The sequence below is a fragment of the Stenella coeruleoalba genome, assembly GCF_951394435.1.
Source record: "Stenella coeruleoalba genome assembly, chromosome: 14".
Classification (NCBI taxonomy): Eukaryota; Metazoa; Chordata; class Mammalia; order Artiodactyla; family Delphinidae; genus Stenella; species Stenella coeruleoalba.
The window spans coordinates 39939305-39955890 of NC_137160.1; the positions used below are offsets into that span (position 1 = coordinate 39939305).

Below are 16586 nucleotides of genomic sequence, written 5' to 3' on the forward strand. Positions count from 1 at the left end.
TAGGTCTGAAGTGGGTCTCTTGTAGACAGCATATATGTGGGTCTTGCTGTATCCATTCAGCAAGCCTGTGTCTTTTGGTTGGAGCATTTAATCCATTCACATTTAAGGTAATTATGTAAGTTCCTGTGACCATTTTCTTAATTGTTTGGGGTTTGTTTTTGTAGGTCCTTTTCTTCTCTTGTGTTTCCCACTTAGAGAAGTTCTTTTAGCATTTGCTGTAGAGCTGGTTTGGTGGTGAATTCTCTAACTTTTTCTTGTCTGTAAAGCTTTTGATTTCTCCATCGAATCTGAATGAGATCCTTGCCGGGTAGAGTTATCTTGGTTGTAGGTTCTTCCCTTTCATCACTTTCAGTATATCATTCCACTCCCTTCTGGCTTGTAGAGCTTCTGCTGAGAAATCAGCTGTGAACATTATGGGAGTTCTCTTGTATGTTATTTGTCGTTTTTCCTTTGCTGCTTTCAATTATTTTTCTTTGTCTTTCATTTTTGCCAATTTGATTACTATGTGTCTCGGCATGTTTCTCCTTGGATTTATCCTGTATAGGACTCTTTGTGCTTCCTGGACTTGGGTGGCTATTTCCTTTCACATGTTAGGGAAGTTTTCGACTATAATCTCTTCAAATATTTTCTGAGGTCCTTTCTCTCTCTCTTCTCCTTCTGGAACCCCTATAATGCGAATGTTGTTGTGTTTAACATTGTTCCAGAGGTTTCTTAGGCTGTCTTCATTTCTTTTCATTCTGTTTTCTTTATTCTGTTCCGTGGCAGTGAATTCCACCATTCTGTCTTCCAAGTCACTTATCCGTTCTTTTGCCTCAGTTATTCTGCTATTGATTCCTTCTAGTGTAGTTTTCATTTCAGTTATTGTATTGTTCATCTCTGTTTGTTTGTTCTTTAATTCTTCTAGGTCTTTGTTAACCATTTCTTGCATCTTCTAGATCTTTGCCTCCATTCTTTTACTGAGGTCCTGGATCATCTTCACTATCATTATTCTGAATTCTTTTTCTGGAAGGTTGCCTACGTCCACTTCATTTAGTTGTTTTTCTGGGGTTTTATCTTGTTCCTTCATCTGATACATAGCCCTCTGCATTTTCATCTTGTCTATCTTTCTGTGAATGTGGTTTTTGTTCCACAGGCTGCAGGATTGTAGTTCTTCTTGCTTCTGCTGTCTGCCCTCTGGTGGATGAGGCTATCTAAGAGGCTTGTGCAAGTTTCCTGATGGAAGGGGCTGGTAGTAGGTAGGGCTGACTGTTGCTCTGGTGGGCAGAGCTCAGTAAAACTTTAATGTGCTTGACTGCTGATGGGTGGGGCTGGGTTCCCTTCCTGTTGGTTGTTTGGCCTGAGGCAACCCAACACTGGAGCCTACCTGGCCTCTTTTGTTGGACTAATCACAGACTCTGGGAGGGCTCATGCCAAGTAGTACTTCCCAGAACTTGTGCTGCTGGTGTCCTTGTCCCCATGGTGAGCCACAGCCACCCCCGATTCTGAGGAGACCCTCCAACACTAGCAGGTAGGTCTGGTTCAGTCTCCCCTGGGGTCACTGCCCCTCCCCCTAGGTCCTGATGCACACACTACTTTGTGTGTGCCCTCCAAGAGTGGAGTCTCTGTTTCCCCCAGTCCTGTCAAAGTCCTGTAATCAATTCCCACTAGTCTTCAAAGTCTGATTCTCTAGGAATTCCTCCTCCCATTGCCAGATCCCCAGGTTAGGAAGTCTGACGTGGGGCTCAGAACCTTCACTCCAGTGGGTGGAGTTCTCTGGTATAATTATTCTCCAGTCTGTGAGTCACCCAGCCAGGAGTTATGGGATTTGATTTTACTGTGATTGCACCCATCCTACTGTCTCATTGTGGCTTCTCCTTTGTCTTTGGATGTGGGGTATATTTTTCAGTGAGTTCCAGTGTCTTCCTGTCGATGATTGTCTAGCACCTGGTTGTGATTCTGGTGTTCTCACAAGAGTGAGTGAGAGCACGTCCTTCTACTTTGCCATTTGGGTTCAGGGCCCTGACCAATTTGTTTCTGATTTTTATGTTTATCTTAGTCTAGTTTTTAGTCCTTGTTACCATTGCTGGATTTGTTTATTGGTTTGGTTGCTCTCTTCTTTTCTTTTTATTTTATTATTATTAATATTTTTTTCTTCCTTTTCTTCAGAGCCTTGTGGCTGACAGGTTCTTGGTGCTCTGGCTGGGTGTCAAGCCTGAGCCACTGAGATGGGAGAGTCAAGTCCAGGATATTGGACCACCAGAGACCTCCTGGCCCCACGTAATATCAATCGGCGAGAACTCTCCAAGAGATTTCTGTTGCAACACTAAGACCGAGCTCCACGCAACGTCCAGCAAGCTCCATTGCTGGACACCCCATGCCAAACAACTAGCAAGACAGGAGCACAACCCCATCTATTAGCAGAGAGGCTGCCTAAAATCATACTAAGTTCACAGACACCTCAATACCCACCGCCAGATGTGGCCCTGCCCAGTAGAAAGTCAAGATCCAGTCCCACCCACCAGAACACAGGCCTCAGTCCCCTCCACCCAGAAGACTATACAAGCCACTGAACCAACCTCACCCACTGAGGGCAGACACCAAAAAGAACAGGAACTAGGAACCTGCAGCCTGTGAAAAGGAGACCCCAAACACAGTAAGTTAAATAAAATGAGAAGACAGAGAAATATGCAACAGATGGAGGACCAAGATAAAAACCCACCAGACCAAACAAATGAAGAGGAAATAGGCAGTCTACCTGAAAAAGAATTCAGAATAATGATAGTAAAACTGATCCAAAATCTTGGAAATAGAATGGAGAAAATACAAGAAACATTTAACAAGGAGCTAAAGAATTAAAGAGCAAACAGACACTGATGAACAACACAATAAATGAAGTTAAAAATTCTCTAGAAGGAATCAATAGAAAAATAACTAAGGCAGAAGAATGGATAAGTGACCTGGAAGATAAAATAGTGGAAATAACTCCTGCAGAGCAGAATAAAGAAGAAAGAATGAAAAGAACAGAGGACAGTCTCAGAGACCTCTGGGACAACATTAAATGCACCAATATTCGAATTATAGGGGTCCCAGAAGAAGAAGAGAAAAGAAAGGGCCTGATAAAATATTTGAAGAGATTATAGCTGAAAACTTCCCTAACATGGGAAAGGAAAGAGCCAATCAAGTCCAGGAAGCACAGAGAATCCCATACAGGATAAATTCAAGGAGAAACACGCCAAACTATCAAAAATTAAATACAAAGAAAAAATATTAAAAGCAGCAAGGGAAAAGCAACAAATAGCATACAAAGGAATCCCATAAGGTTAACAGCTGATCTTTCAGCAGAAACTCTGCAAGCCAGAAGGGAGTGGCAGGACATATTTAAAGTGATGAAAGGGAAACACCTACAACCAAGATTACTCTCCCCAGCCAGGATCTCATTCAGATTTGACAGAGAAATTGAAACCTTTACAGAGAAGCAAAAGTTAAGAGAATTCAGCACCACCAAACCAGCTGTATACCAAATGCTAAAGGATCTTCTCTGAGCAGGAAACACAAAAGAAGGAAGAGACCCACAAAAACAAACCCAAAACAATTAAGAAAATGGTAATAAGGACATACATATCGATAATTACCTTAAATATAAATGGATTAAATGCTCCAACCAAAAGACACAGACTGGCTGAATGGATATAAAAACAAGACCCATATATATGCTGTCTACAAGAGACCCACTTCAGACCTAGGGTCACAAACAGACTGAAAATGAGGGGATGGAAAAATATATTCCATGCAAATGGACATCAAAAGAAAGCTGGAGTAGCAATTCTCATATCAGACAAAATAGACTTTAAAATAAAGACTATTACAAGAGACTAAGAAGAACACTACATAATGATCAAGGGATCAATCCAAGAAGAAAATGTAACAATTGTAAATATTTATGCACCCAACAAAGGAGCACCTCAATACATAAGGCAAGTGCTAACAGCCATAAAAGGGTAAATTAACAGTAACACGGTAATAGTAGGGGACTTTAATGCCCCACTTTCACCAATGGACAGATCATCCACAATGAAAATAAATAAGGAAACAGAAGCTTTAAATGACACATCAGACAAGATGGACTTAATTGATATTTATAGGACATTCCATCCAAAAACAACAGAATACACTGTGCTCATGGAACACTGTGCTCATGGAAGTGCTCATGGAACATTCTCCAGGATAGTTCATATCATGGGTCGCAAAGCAAGCCTCAGTAAATTTAAGACAATTGAAATTGTATCGAGTACTTTTTCTGACCACAATGCTATGAGACTAGATATCAATTACAGGAACAATCTGTAAAAAATACAAACACATTAGAGGCTAAACAATACGCTACTAAATAACCAAGAGAGCACTGAAGAAATCAACGAGGAAATCAATAAATACCTAGAAACAAAAGACAATGAAAACATGACAATCCAAAAGCTATGGGATGCAGCAAAAGCAGTGCTAAGAGGGAAGTTTATAGCAATACAATCCTACATCAAGAAACGAGAAACATCTCAAATAAACAATCTAACCTTACACCTAAAACAATTAGAGATAGAAGAACAAAAAAACCCTCCAAAGTCAGACAAAGGAAAGAAATCATAAAGATCAGATTGGAAATAAATGAAAAAGAAATGAAGGAAACAGTAGCAAAGATCAATAAAACTAAAAGCTGGTTCTTTGAGAAGATAAACAAAATTGATAAACCATTAGCCAGACTCAACAAGAAAAAAAGGAAGAAGACTCAAAGCACAGAATTAGAAATGAAAAAGGAGGAGTAACAACTGACCCTGTAGAAATACAAAGGATCATGAAAGGTTACTACAAGCAACTATATATCAATAAAATGGACATCCTGGAAGAAATGGACAAATTCTTAGAAAAGCACAAACTTCTGAGATTGAACCAGGAAGAAACAGAAAATATAAACAGACCAATCCGAAGCACTGATATTGAAACTGTGATTAAAAATCTTCCAACAAACAAAAGCCCAGGACCAGATGGCTTCACAGGCGAATTCTATCAAACATTTAGAGAAGAGTTAACACCTATCCTTCTCAAACTCTTCCAAAATATAGCAGAGGAGGGAACACTCTCAAACTCATTGTACGAGACCACCATCACCCTGATACTAAAGCCAGACAAAGATGTCACACAAAAAGGAAAATTACAGGCCAATATCACTTATAAACATAGATGCAAAAATCCTCAACAAAATACTAGCAAACAGAATCCAACAGCACATTAAAAGGATCATACACCATGATCAAGTGGGGTTTATCCCAGGCATGCAAGGATTCTTCAATATGCACAAATCAATCAATGTGATACACCATATTAACAAATTGAAGGATAAAAACCATATGATAATCTCAATAGGTTCAGAAAAATCTTTTGACAAAATTCAACACACATTTATGATAAAAAAAAAAAACTCTCCGGAAAGTAGGCATAGAGGGAACCTACCTCAACATAATAAAGGCCATATATGACAAACCCACAGCTAACATCTTTCTCAATGGTGAAAAACTGAAACCATTTCCTCTAAGATCAGGAACAAGACAAGGTTGCCCACTCTCAGCACTATTATTCAACATAATTTTGGAAGCAATCAGAGAAGAAAAGGAAATAAAAGGAATCCAAGTGGGAAAAGAAGAAGTAAAACTGTCACTGTTTGCAGATGATATGATACTATACATAGAGAATCCTAAAGATGCTACCAGAAAACTACTAGAGCTAATCAATGAGTTTGGTAGAGTAGTAGGACACAAAGTTAATGCACAGAAATCTCTTGCATTCCTATACACTAATGATGAAAAATCTGAAAGAGAAATTAAGGAAACACTCCCATTTACCACTGCAACAAAAAGAATAAAATACCTAGGAATAAACCTACTTAAGTAGACAAAAGACTTGTATGCAGAAAACTACAAGACATTGATGAAAGGAATTAAAGACGATGCAAACAGATGGAGAAATATACCATGTTTTCGGATTGGAAGAATCAACATTGTGAAAATGACTATACTATCCGAAGCAATCTACAGATTCAATGCAAACCCTATCAAACTACCAATGGAACTTTTTACAGAACCAGAACAAAAAATTTCACAATTTGTATGGAAACACAAAAGATCCCAAATAGCCAAAGCAATCTTGAGAAAGAAAAACAGAGCTGGACGAATCAGACTCCCTGACTTCAGACTATACTACAAAGCTACAATAATCAAGACAGTATGGCACTGGCACAAAAACAGAAATATAGATCAATGGAACACGTTAGAAAGCCCAAAGATAAACCCATGCACATATGGTCACCTTATCTTTGATAAAGGAGGAAAGAATATAAAATGGAGAAAAGTCAGCTTGTTCAATAAGTGGTGCTGGGAAAACAGGACAGCTACATGTAAAAGAATGAAATCAGAACATTTCCTACCACCATACACAAAAATAAACTCAAAATGGATTCAAGACCTAAATATAAGGCCAGACACTATCAAACTCTTAGAGGAAATCATAGGCAGAACACTGTATGACATAAATCACAGCAAGATCCTTTTTGACCCACCTCCTAGAGAAACGGAAATAAAAACAAAAATAAACAAATGGGATCTAATGAAAGTTAAGTTTTGCACAGCAAAGGAAAACATAAAGAAGATGAAAAGAAAACCCTCAGAATGGGAGAAAATATTTGCAAATGAAGCAACGGACAAAGGACTAATCTCCAAAATATACAAGCAGCTCATGCAGCTCAACATCAAAAAAACAAACAACCCAATCCAAGAATGGGCAGAAGACCTTAATAGACATTTCTCCAAAGAAAATGTTCAGATATCCAACAAACACATTAAAGGATGCTCAACATCACTAACCATTAGAGAAATGCAAATCAAAACCACAATGAGGTATCACCACACACCGGTCAGAGTGGCCAGCATCAAAAAATCTACAAACAATAAATGCTGGAGAGGGTGTGGAGAAAAGGGAACCCTCTTGCACTGTTGGTGGGAATGTAAATTGATACAGCCACTATGGAGAACAGTATGGAGGCTCCTTTAAAAACTAAAAATAGAACTACCAAATGACCCAGCAATCCCACTACTGGGCATATACCCAGAGAAAACCATAATTCAAAAAGAGTCATGTATCACAATGTTCATTGCAGCACTATTTACAATAGCCAGGACATGGAAGCAACCTAAGTGTCCATCGAGAGATGAATGGATAAAGAAGATGTGGCACATATATACAATGGAATATTACTCAGCCATAAAAAGAAACAAAATTGAGTTATTTGTAGTGAGGTGGATGGACCTAGAGTCTGTCATACAGAGTGAAGTAAGTCAGAAGAAGAAAAACAGATACCGTGTGCTAACACATATATATGGAATCTAAAAAAAAAAAAATGGTTCTGAAGAACCTAGGGGCAGGACAGGAATAAAGATGCAGACATAGAGAATGGACTTGAGGGCACAGGAAGGGGGAAGGGTAAGTTGTGAAGGAGAGAGTACCACTGACATATATACTCTACCAATTGTAAAATAGACAACCAGTGGGAAGCAGCTGCATTACACAGGGAGATCAGCTCGGTGCTTTGTGACCACTTAGAGGGGTGGGATAGGGAGGATGGAAGGGAGACATAAGAGGTAGGGATATGGGGATATATGTATACATATAGTTGATTTACTTTGTTGTAAAGCAGAAACTAACACAGCATTTTAAAGCAATTATACTCCAATAAAGATGTTAAAAAAAAATCAGGGGCACGATAAGGATGCCAACTCTTGCCACTTTTATTCAACACAATATTGGAAGTCCTAGCCACAGCAATCAGACCAGAAAAAGAAATAAAGGAATCCAGATTGGAAAGGAAGAAGTAAAACTTTCAGTGTTTGTAGATGACATGATACTATGTATGGAAAAACTGAAAGACAGTACCAAAAAACTATAAATTCAATAAAGTTGCAGGATACAATATTAATATACATAAATTTTTTGTGTCTCTATACATTAGCAATGAACACTATCAGAAGGACAAATTAAGAAAATCCCACTTATAATTATATCAAAAAGAATAAAATACCTAGGAATAAATATAACCAAGGAGGTAAAATATCTGTACTTGGAAAACTATAAGATGTTGATGAAAGAAGTTGAAGATGACAGAAATGGAAAGATATACCATGCTCATGGATTAGAAGAATTAATATTGTTAAAATGACCATACTACCCAAAGCAATCTACAGATTCAATGTAATCCCTATCAAAATACCACTGCCATTTTTTTCACAGAACTAGAACAAATAATTCTAAAACTGTATAGAAACACGAACGAGCCCAACTAGCTCAAATACCTGAGAAAGAAGAACAAAGATGGAGGTATGACGCTCCCTGATTTGAAATTATACTACAAAGCTACAGTCATAAAAACAATATGGTACTGGCAAAAGCAGACACAGAGATCAATGCAACAGAATAGAGAGCCCAGAAATGAACCTACACTTACATGGGCAATTAATCCATGATGAAGGAGGCAAGAATAATTGATGGGGAAAGACAATCTCTTCAATAATTGGTGCTGGGAAAGCTGAACAGCTGCAGGCAAAAGAACCAAGTTGGACTACTTTCTCACTCTATATACAAAAAGAAACTCAAAATGGATTAAAGGCTAAATGTAAGACTTGAAACCATAAAACTCTTAGAAGAAAACATAGGCAGAACGCTCTTTAACATCGGTCTTAGCAATATCTTGTTGGATATGTCTCCTCAGGCAAGGGAAACAAAACCAAAAATACACCAGTGGGACTACATCAGACTAAAAGGCTTTTGCACAGGGAAGGAAACTATCAGCAAAATGAAAATGTTGCTTCCTGAATGGGAGAAGATATTTGCAAATGATATATCTGATAAGGAGCTATTATCCAAAATATACTGAGAACTCATACAGCCCAACATCAAAAACAAATAACTCGATTAAAAAATGGGCAGAGGAGTCCAGACAGGAGTGGGTCAGAGGTGCAGTCTGAGCCCGTCATGGAGCAGCTCAGGAAGGCGGTGATGGTGACGGGGTTTGGCCCTTTTGGGGAACACACTGTGAACACCAGCTGGATTGCAGTGCAGCAGAACAGAGGGATGGGATCCCCGGGACTCTGCAGATGGGAGCGTGTCTGAGGCCCTGCTCATTGCACCCGCTCCCTGGAGCCCCAGACAAAAAGGAAACAGCGTGTTTCTGAAGACGTGTGTGTCTGACTTTATGCGAGTTTCAGACAGGATTCTTCACGGGGCTGAGTGGACCCAAAGCCGTGTGTCTGAATTCCTGGGCCCCAGACACTATGATCTGCATGTAAATAGGAGAAAAATCAATTAAACAATCTTTGGAAATCTCTCCGAGCTTTGGGACTCAGATGGTGGAAGATGGCAACTTTTTATCCTCCTGCTGGCAAGGAAATGCCCCTTATATTTCAGTCGCCCATCTCTCCAGACATCACCTCTAGAAGACTTTCAGTTTTCTTCCTCAACTTTATCAGACAAGAAGAGAGAATTCTCCACCATTCCCTAGCTAAAAAGATGCCAACCTTCCCAGATCCAATTGTTTCCCTTAAAAGAAACAACAAAAAACTGGAGTTGCACATACACACCCTGAGTGTGCAGAGCAGTGTCAGTCCATGAAATTTTACACATGTGCACCTCCACAGCACCTGAGTCCAGATCAAGACCTAGAACATTCTCAGCCCCTTCTCTGTTCTTCCCCATTGCAGAAGCCCCTTGTGTCCTTTCCCAGCTACTCCCACCGCATCCCCCCACCCCCACTCCCAGGTGTAAACCTGCTGACTTTATGGCTGCCATAGGTGTGTTTTACCTGTTCTAGAACTTGGTGTCAACGGAATTGCACTTGGGTCCCGTGCCTTCTGTGCAGCAGAGCATCTGCAGGATCCGCCCATGGGGTGGCTAGGAGCTGCTGCTGGTGGTGCTTTTCAGTTACTCTGGATAAAACAGATTTGCCCATGGGAAAAAAAAAAAAATGGGCAGAGGACCTGAATAACATTTTCCCAGGGAAGACATACAGATGGCCAACAGGCACGTGAGAAGATGCTCAACATCACTAATAATTAGGGAAATGCAAACCATAACTACAATGAGATATCACCTCACATCTATTGGAATGGACATCATCAAAAAGACCACAAATGACAACAGATGGTGAGTTATGGAGAAAATGGGACCCTCATGCACTGTTGGTGGGAGGGTAAATTGGTGTAGCTACTATGGAAAACTGTATGAAGTTTCCCCCCAAAATTAAAAATAGAACTACCATATGATCCAGCAATTCCACTTTTGGGTATTTTTTCAAAGAAAACAAAAACACTAATTCTAAAAGATTCATGCACTCATATGCTCATTGCAGCACTAGCCAAGATATGGAAGCAACTTAAGTGTTCATTGATAAATGTTCATAGATAAAGATAAGTGTTCATAGATAAAGAAGATTAGATAGATAGATAGATAGATAGATAGATAGATAGATAGGAGATAGATATACAATAGAATATAACACAGCTTTTCAGCCCTAAAAAAGAATGAAATCTTGCCTTTTGTAGCAACATGGATGGACCTAAAGGGTCTTATGGTAAGTGAGCTAAGTCAGACAAAGAAAGAGAAAGACCGTATGCCTTCACTTATATATGGAAGCTAAAAAACAAAAGAAATGAACAAACATAACAAAACAGAAATAGACTCATGGATACAGAGAACAAAAGGTGATTGCCAGAGGGGATGGGGTGTAGGGGGATGAAAAGAAAAGAAAAGAAAAGAAAACCCGGAAATGGTAACTGTGTGAGGTAATGCTAATTAGCTTGATTGTGGTGATCACTTCACAGTGTGTATTTATATGAAACCATCACGTTGTACCCCTTAAATGCATACAATTTTTGTCAATTATACCTCAATAAAGCTGAGAAAAGAAAAAAAAAATGTATCCTTCACCTGGAGTAAGCTCCTCTCCTGGTTAAGACCATACTTGGCTAGGAAACATGCAGTGGCTGAGGGTAGGTTTGGAGACCAGTTTTTTCTTCCTTACCTCCCCATCTTGTTGCCCTCTATTGCCCCATCCTGCCTCTAGCTTCTCCGTGGTTGGCTCAAGGAGAGAGGAAGATAAGCGGAAGAGAAAAGTTCTTACTATATCTGTACTGCTGTCACCCGGTTTGGTGCCTTCTGTGTGTGACTCATGTTCAGATGCTAATTTTCCCCCTCATAGATCTCTTCTGTGGGTTTGCCAGGATCCCTCTAACCACAGTTTTCTGTCCTGGACTATGCTTCTTCCAGCTGGCTACTTATGACTCCTTCCTGGCTCCTAAGTCCGCCCCACACAGACCCTCTGTTGTGTTATCTCACTCCTCTGGGAGGGCCTCTGGGCAGAGTCCTGTTCAAGACTATGCAGTTGACTCCCTCTCAGGGAGCTCATGGCTGACCCGTGGTGAGACCTGTGTTCCTTTGCTTCTAAAAGTGCAGTTGGCTTCTCTTCTTCCTCCACCCTCAGGAGAAGCTTAATTATAATGTCTCACCTTTAGATTTTTCTCAAACAGCAGCCCACCACCTTCGAGCAGACATGGGCCAAATTCTCTGCCCCACTCCCTGCTACCTCTGCCTGGGAAACAACTTCCAAAGAAGGGGCCCCCAGTAGTTTTACTTGATCTCCTCTTATATATCCTAGAAGGGGGTCTTGAGCTAGTGGTTGCTTTTGTAGGTATAGTCTCTTAGTATGTACAGCGCTGCTGATGTGGCCCCTGCTGCTGTGGATGCCAGGAAATGTCTCATTTACCGTCCTGTCATGCACTAAGTTTCAGAATATCTGCATGACATATTTTTCAAGTTGAAGGTTCAAGGCTTGGAACCAACCCCACACTCACGGGTCCTGCTGAACTAGCTCAGGTCAAGTCCCCATCTGTGTGTGCTCAACCTTCTTTCCTGGGCCCCAGTAGGGACCTGGCTTTCTCTCCCTACACTGTCCTGCTCCCAGCTCTTGGCTTGCCTAACACACATTCCAGCACATCTCCAGTAGGCCATGGAGAGGCGAGAGGACCCTGAAAGCAGCCAGTGCACGGTTCCTTTGCTGGGTCAGTTTCTACCTGATGATGCTACGATGTTGCTCCTGTAACAGCGTCTGATGAGACTTGGTGTCTTAGTGTCTCATTACTGCTTATATCCTGAACTTTGGAGTGTGGAGACCATGGCTTCTGGTTTGGTTACCAGCTGTGCAGCCTGATTGTTTGGTGACCATGGCGTCTGCTTCTCGTGCTCAGCTTGAATCTTGATGCTGTGCCTCATAGAACTTTGCTCATGACAATAACTGGAATATGGCGGTTACTCTTTTCGCGAGTGTGTGCCGAGAACTACTTTAGGCCCTTTTACGTGCATTAGCCCATTTATTTCTCCCAATAACTTTGAAAGATACACTACTGAGATTCAGAGAGGGCAAGGAACCTGCCCAAGCACAGCTAGCTCATTAACAGCATTGAGGATAACACTCAATTCTGCCTAATTTCAGAGGGCATATTCTTTCCTTTGCACCAGATTTAGGATTTTTTGCTCAGGGCTTGGAGAGGATGCTGAGTTCTGGGTGTTTTGTGCCTATTTTCACAAGCTCTCACTGACACTTGTGGGCAGGACAATTTCCTTGGGGCAGGTTTCTGGTTTGCTCCCACCTTCCCTGTGGGGCACCAACAGTCCCACCTGAGCCGCTTCCCTACTCAGTATTCACAATTCAGCTCCTGTCAACGCCCCTGCATAAATACAAATGCAACTTGTCCACCCCTCACTAAGTAAGCCAGGTACGCTCCATGGAGAAAATTGTACTGATGTATTCGGAATTAACTAAGTTGATGACATTATATCTTAAATTATTCAAAATACATCAACATAGTTGAGATAAAAGAGATATGGCTGTTTAAAAACATTTAAAGATGTTGGAGAGCCTGGGGCTAGAGTTTCGCTCAAACACGGCAAGTGGGGAGGAGCAAGATGTAGAATGCAGATTTCTATGGAAAATGTAGGGGAGAAGTGACTTTGCTGAAAAGCCTTGGTAGCCACGGGTTGCCATGGTAACGCTGGAAAACCGGATCTGAATTAGGAGGAAATTCCTATAGGCTGGACTTTAGGAAAGGGAGAGGAGATCTTGTGTGCGAAGGGGGATGGGAGAGGAGGAGGAAAGGAAGGGCTGGGCTGAGAGGAGAGGGAGGGAGGGAAGTAGCTCCGGAGCAGGAAAGGAAGGGAGGGGCTGGGGACCCCATCCAGGTAGGGAGCCATCTCTCCAGGGTTTTCTCTTCTTCTTTTTACAAAATGTCTATAACTGAAAGTAGAAAAGACTGGTCCTGGCCTGGCAGGTGAGGTCGTTTCCTGCCTCTAGGACCCAGTGACTCCCTCACTCAGCCAGCCCTGTCTGCAGGCCTGTTGCTCAGAGCTGGGACAGGAGCGCCCGCGAGCCTCCCAGAGCCTCCCCAAGTCACCTGCAGCCTGGAGCTGGGCTGGTGTCAGCTAAGCGCTGCCTGACAGTTCTGGAAGGCTCTCATTCAGAAGCTGTCTGGAGGGAACAGGTCAGGCTCTCTTATTTGTTTTGAGCTAAAGCTCAAAGATAAACCAAACTGGAAGTAAAGTGCTGTGTTAGAAGCACTTCCAATCCTCTAAGAGCAAAAACAGCAGAAGGCAAGTTACCACCTATAAATAAGTGCCGGGCTGCAGGGACACTGAAGTTCTAGAGTGGGAGGAAAGGAAAGGAGTCCAGAGAGTCTCCCAACAATGCTATTAACAGGCCAGGTCTAAAGTGGTGCAAGCATTACGAAAGATAAAAACGAAAACACTGAGGTCAAGCCCTAGCTCTGCTACGTATTAGCTGTGTGACCTTGGGTGAGTTACTTAACTTCTTAGTGCTTCGGTTTTCTCATCTGCAAAAAGACATCATAGTAGTTCCTATCTCACGGGGTTGCTGAGAGAATTGAAAAGAATAGAGTGTTTAAAACTGTTAGCACTTAAATAATAAGCACTCAATACCCAGTAATCCATGATTGGGTGTGTGATTACTAGAACCCATCCGAGGAGCCACGGTCAGGCCCTTGGCCATCAGGCAGGGTGTCACAGAACCTTTGGAGGACACCAGGCATCACTGCCTTTCATTCTTCCACCACGGTCTGAGGTCTTGATATTGAGAATGCGGCACCCAGGACTCAGCTGCACAGTTGCGTTACATCTGGAGTTAGATGATTATACCATTAAGGACAATTAATTTTTACTTGTTTTCTTAAGAAAAGTTCAGTTTGGTTAAGAAAATATAAAGGCTTGGGAAATTGTCTATAAATTTGTTCAGGAAAATGAGCCCTAGAACAGGAGCTCTCTAACTCACCTCTCTTCTTGTTGAACTTGAGCCAGATGGTCAGACGTGTTCTGACGCTTCAGACTAGAGCCCCTTGAGGACCTGGTGGGATCAGGCTTGTTCATTTCCTTAGTCCCCAGCCCACCACCAGGCACATGGTGGGTGTTCAGTAAACACTAGATAAATGGAAGGAATGATAAAATGTGAAAGCTCACCTCCAGAGGCTGCATCTCTCTTCCCAAAGGTAACCTCTTCCTGCTACTCCATCAGCTGAATCCAGCACGTGATGGCCAAGTTAGTGCATAGCTAAGTTGTCCTGTGAGAAAAGGGAATTTCATGATAGAAACTCCACAGAGTTAAGGTAGGCTAACATGGACTCTGATATCACCCAGTTGGCTCAGTCCAGGTTTTAAGCATGAAACAACTTTCCCAGGCACCGCCAGATCTCCATCCTCTCTAAAGGCTAGGCCTGGCCTCCTTCAAACTCCAGCTCTCAATATTCTTTTTTTTTTTACTTTATTTATTTTTTTTTACTTTATTTATTTATTTATTTTGGCTATGCCTTGCAGCTTGTGGGGTCTTAGTTCCCCAATCAGGGATTGAACCTGGGCCCTCAGCAGTGAAAGCATGGAGTCCTAACCACTGGACTTCTAGGGAATTCCTCAACATTCTTTATTCAAGTTGTTATCATCAAAAACAAACATTTATTGAAGACTGACTGTCATGTGCAAGGCTGAATTCCAAGAATTCAGGCAAGGTGGGTCATAGCGCAGCACCTGATGGAGTTTATAATGTTGTATTTGTTAGCTGTTGCTGCATAACAAACCATCTCAAAACATCCTGGCATGTAAAAACAAACATCTATTGTTTGTTCACAATTCCTTGGGTTGGCTCGAATGCTTTTCTGTCCAGGATGGCTTAACTGGGGCTGGATGGTTCAGGACGGCCTCATTCACACATCTGGCAGGCTGCTTGGTCTAGACAGCTTGGCTTTGGTTGATCAGCTGGGAAGATCCATCTCTGCTCCTTGTGTTTTCTAATCCTTTGCTGGCTAGCCCAGGCTCCTCACACGGTGGCGAGGATTATCTAACGTTCCAATGGCAAGTCATATTTACATTCAGACTCAGACTCAAAAGAGTGAAGACAAAGACTCTGCCTGCCTCTTGAAGGTAGAAGTGGCCAGGGCAAGTCATGCTGCAAAAGGACACACATCTAGGCAGGGGAGAAACTACTGTGGTTGTTTTGCAAACTATCTGCCATAGGTCTTATTGGGACAACAAGGGTGATACATAAAAACGTAAATAAGAATATAAAATAGCACAGGATACCTGCCAGGAAAACTGCACAGAGGAACACAGATCTGAGTTGGGAAGGAGAGATGGAACTGAGATTGGATGGAGGTCGGGGGATATTCCAGCTGGAGGGAGTAGCATGGACGTGGAAATGCATTTGACATGTTCAGGGGGCAGTGAATGTATGGCTGTGGGCATAGCAGGAAGCTCACTTAGGGGAAAGGGAAAACTAAGGACACCGGCATAGTCGAGACAGGGTCTCAAATCTGGCCTGGGTCTCGATGTAAGGCATTTGGGCTTCATTCTTTAGGCAGTAGGGAGCACTGCAGGGTTTTGGTCCAGGGCGAAATGATAGTTTACTCTGGAAATAGTGTGCAGATGGAAAGGAAGTTCTCTGACTTTGTCTATGTCATCCTGCATAGATGCACATCGTGCTACGTGATCAAGCACAAGAGGGACTTTTCGTGGTGGGTGGAGTAGTTCTCTGTTGTCAGGGTTTGCTTTGTTGTTGTTATTGCTTTTTACTCTATGTGTACCTGGGTTACCCCACCATCAAAATGAAAACAATACTATACTTACCTTCTAGGGTTGTTTTAAGGGTGGAATTCGTGAATATATGTAAAGTGTTCAGCACAGTGCTTGGGTTTTGGTAATAACACAGAGTACAAAGATTTTAGAAAGGGAGTCACAATAAGCAGGAAAGAAGCTTGTGTGTATTGTGGCTACTCCCCTCAGAAGGTCCCAGAGACCCTCTGTCTGCATAGGGGAGACCCAGCCATCTGCCTCTCTGGATAAGCTTTCAGCTCTCTTCTGGGTGGAGGGGCAGGCTGGGGCAAGGGAGGGGAGAACTGGGGGAGCAGAAGTGACTGAGAACATGGGGTAGCGGGACACAAATAATCTCACAGAACACCAACATC

At 41.9% G+C, this 16586-nt stretch overlaps 1 protein-coding gene across 1 annotated transcript in view; it reads right to left on the reverse strand.

Annotated features, from left to right (window-relative positions):
- The window catches only part of GALNT1 (polypeptide N-acetylgalactosaminyltransferase 1), a 184780-nt gene extending 170354 nt beyond the window's left edge, over positions 1 to 14426 (reverse strand). Inside the window, exon 1 of the mRNA XM_079943525.1 lies at positions 14408 to 14426. The gene's annotated coding sequence lies outside the window, so the exon portion shown is untranslated. The remainder of the gene's footprint in view (positions 1 to 14407) is intronic.
- Positions 14427 to 16586: the final 2160 nt, after the last annotated feature.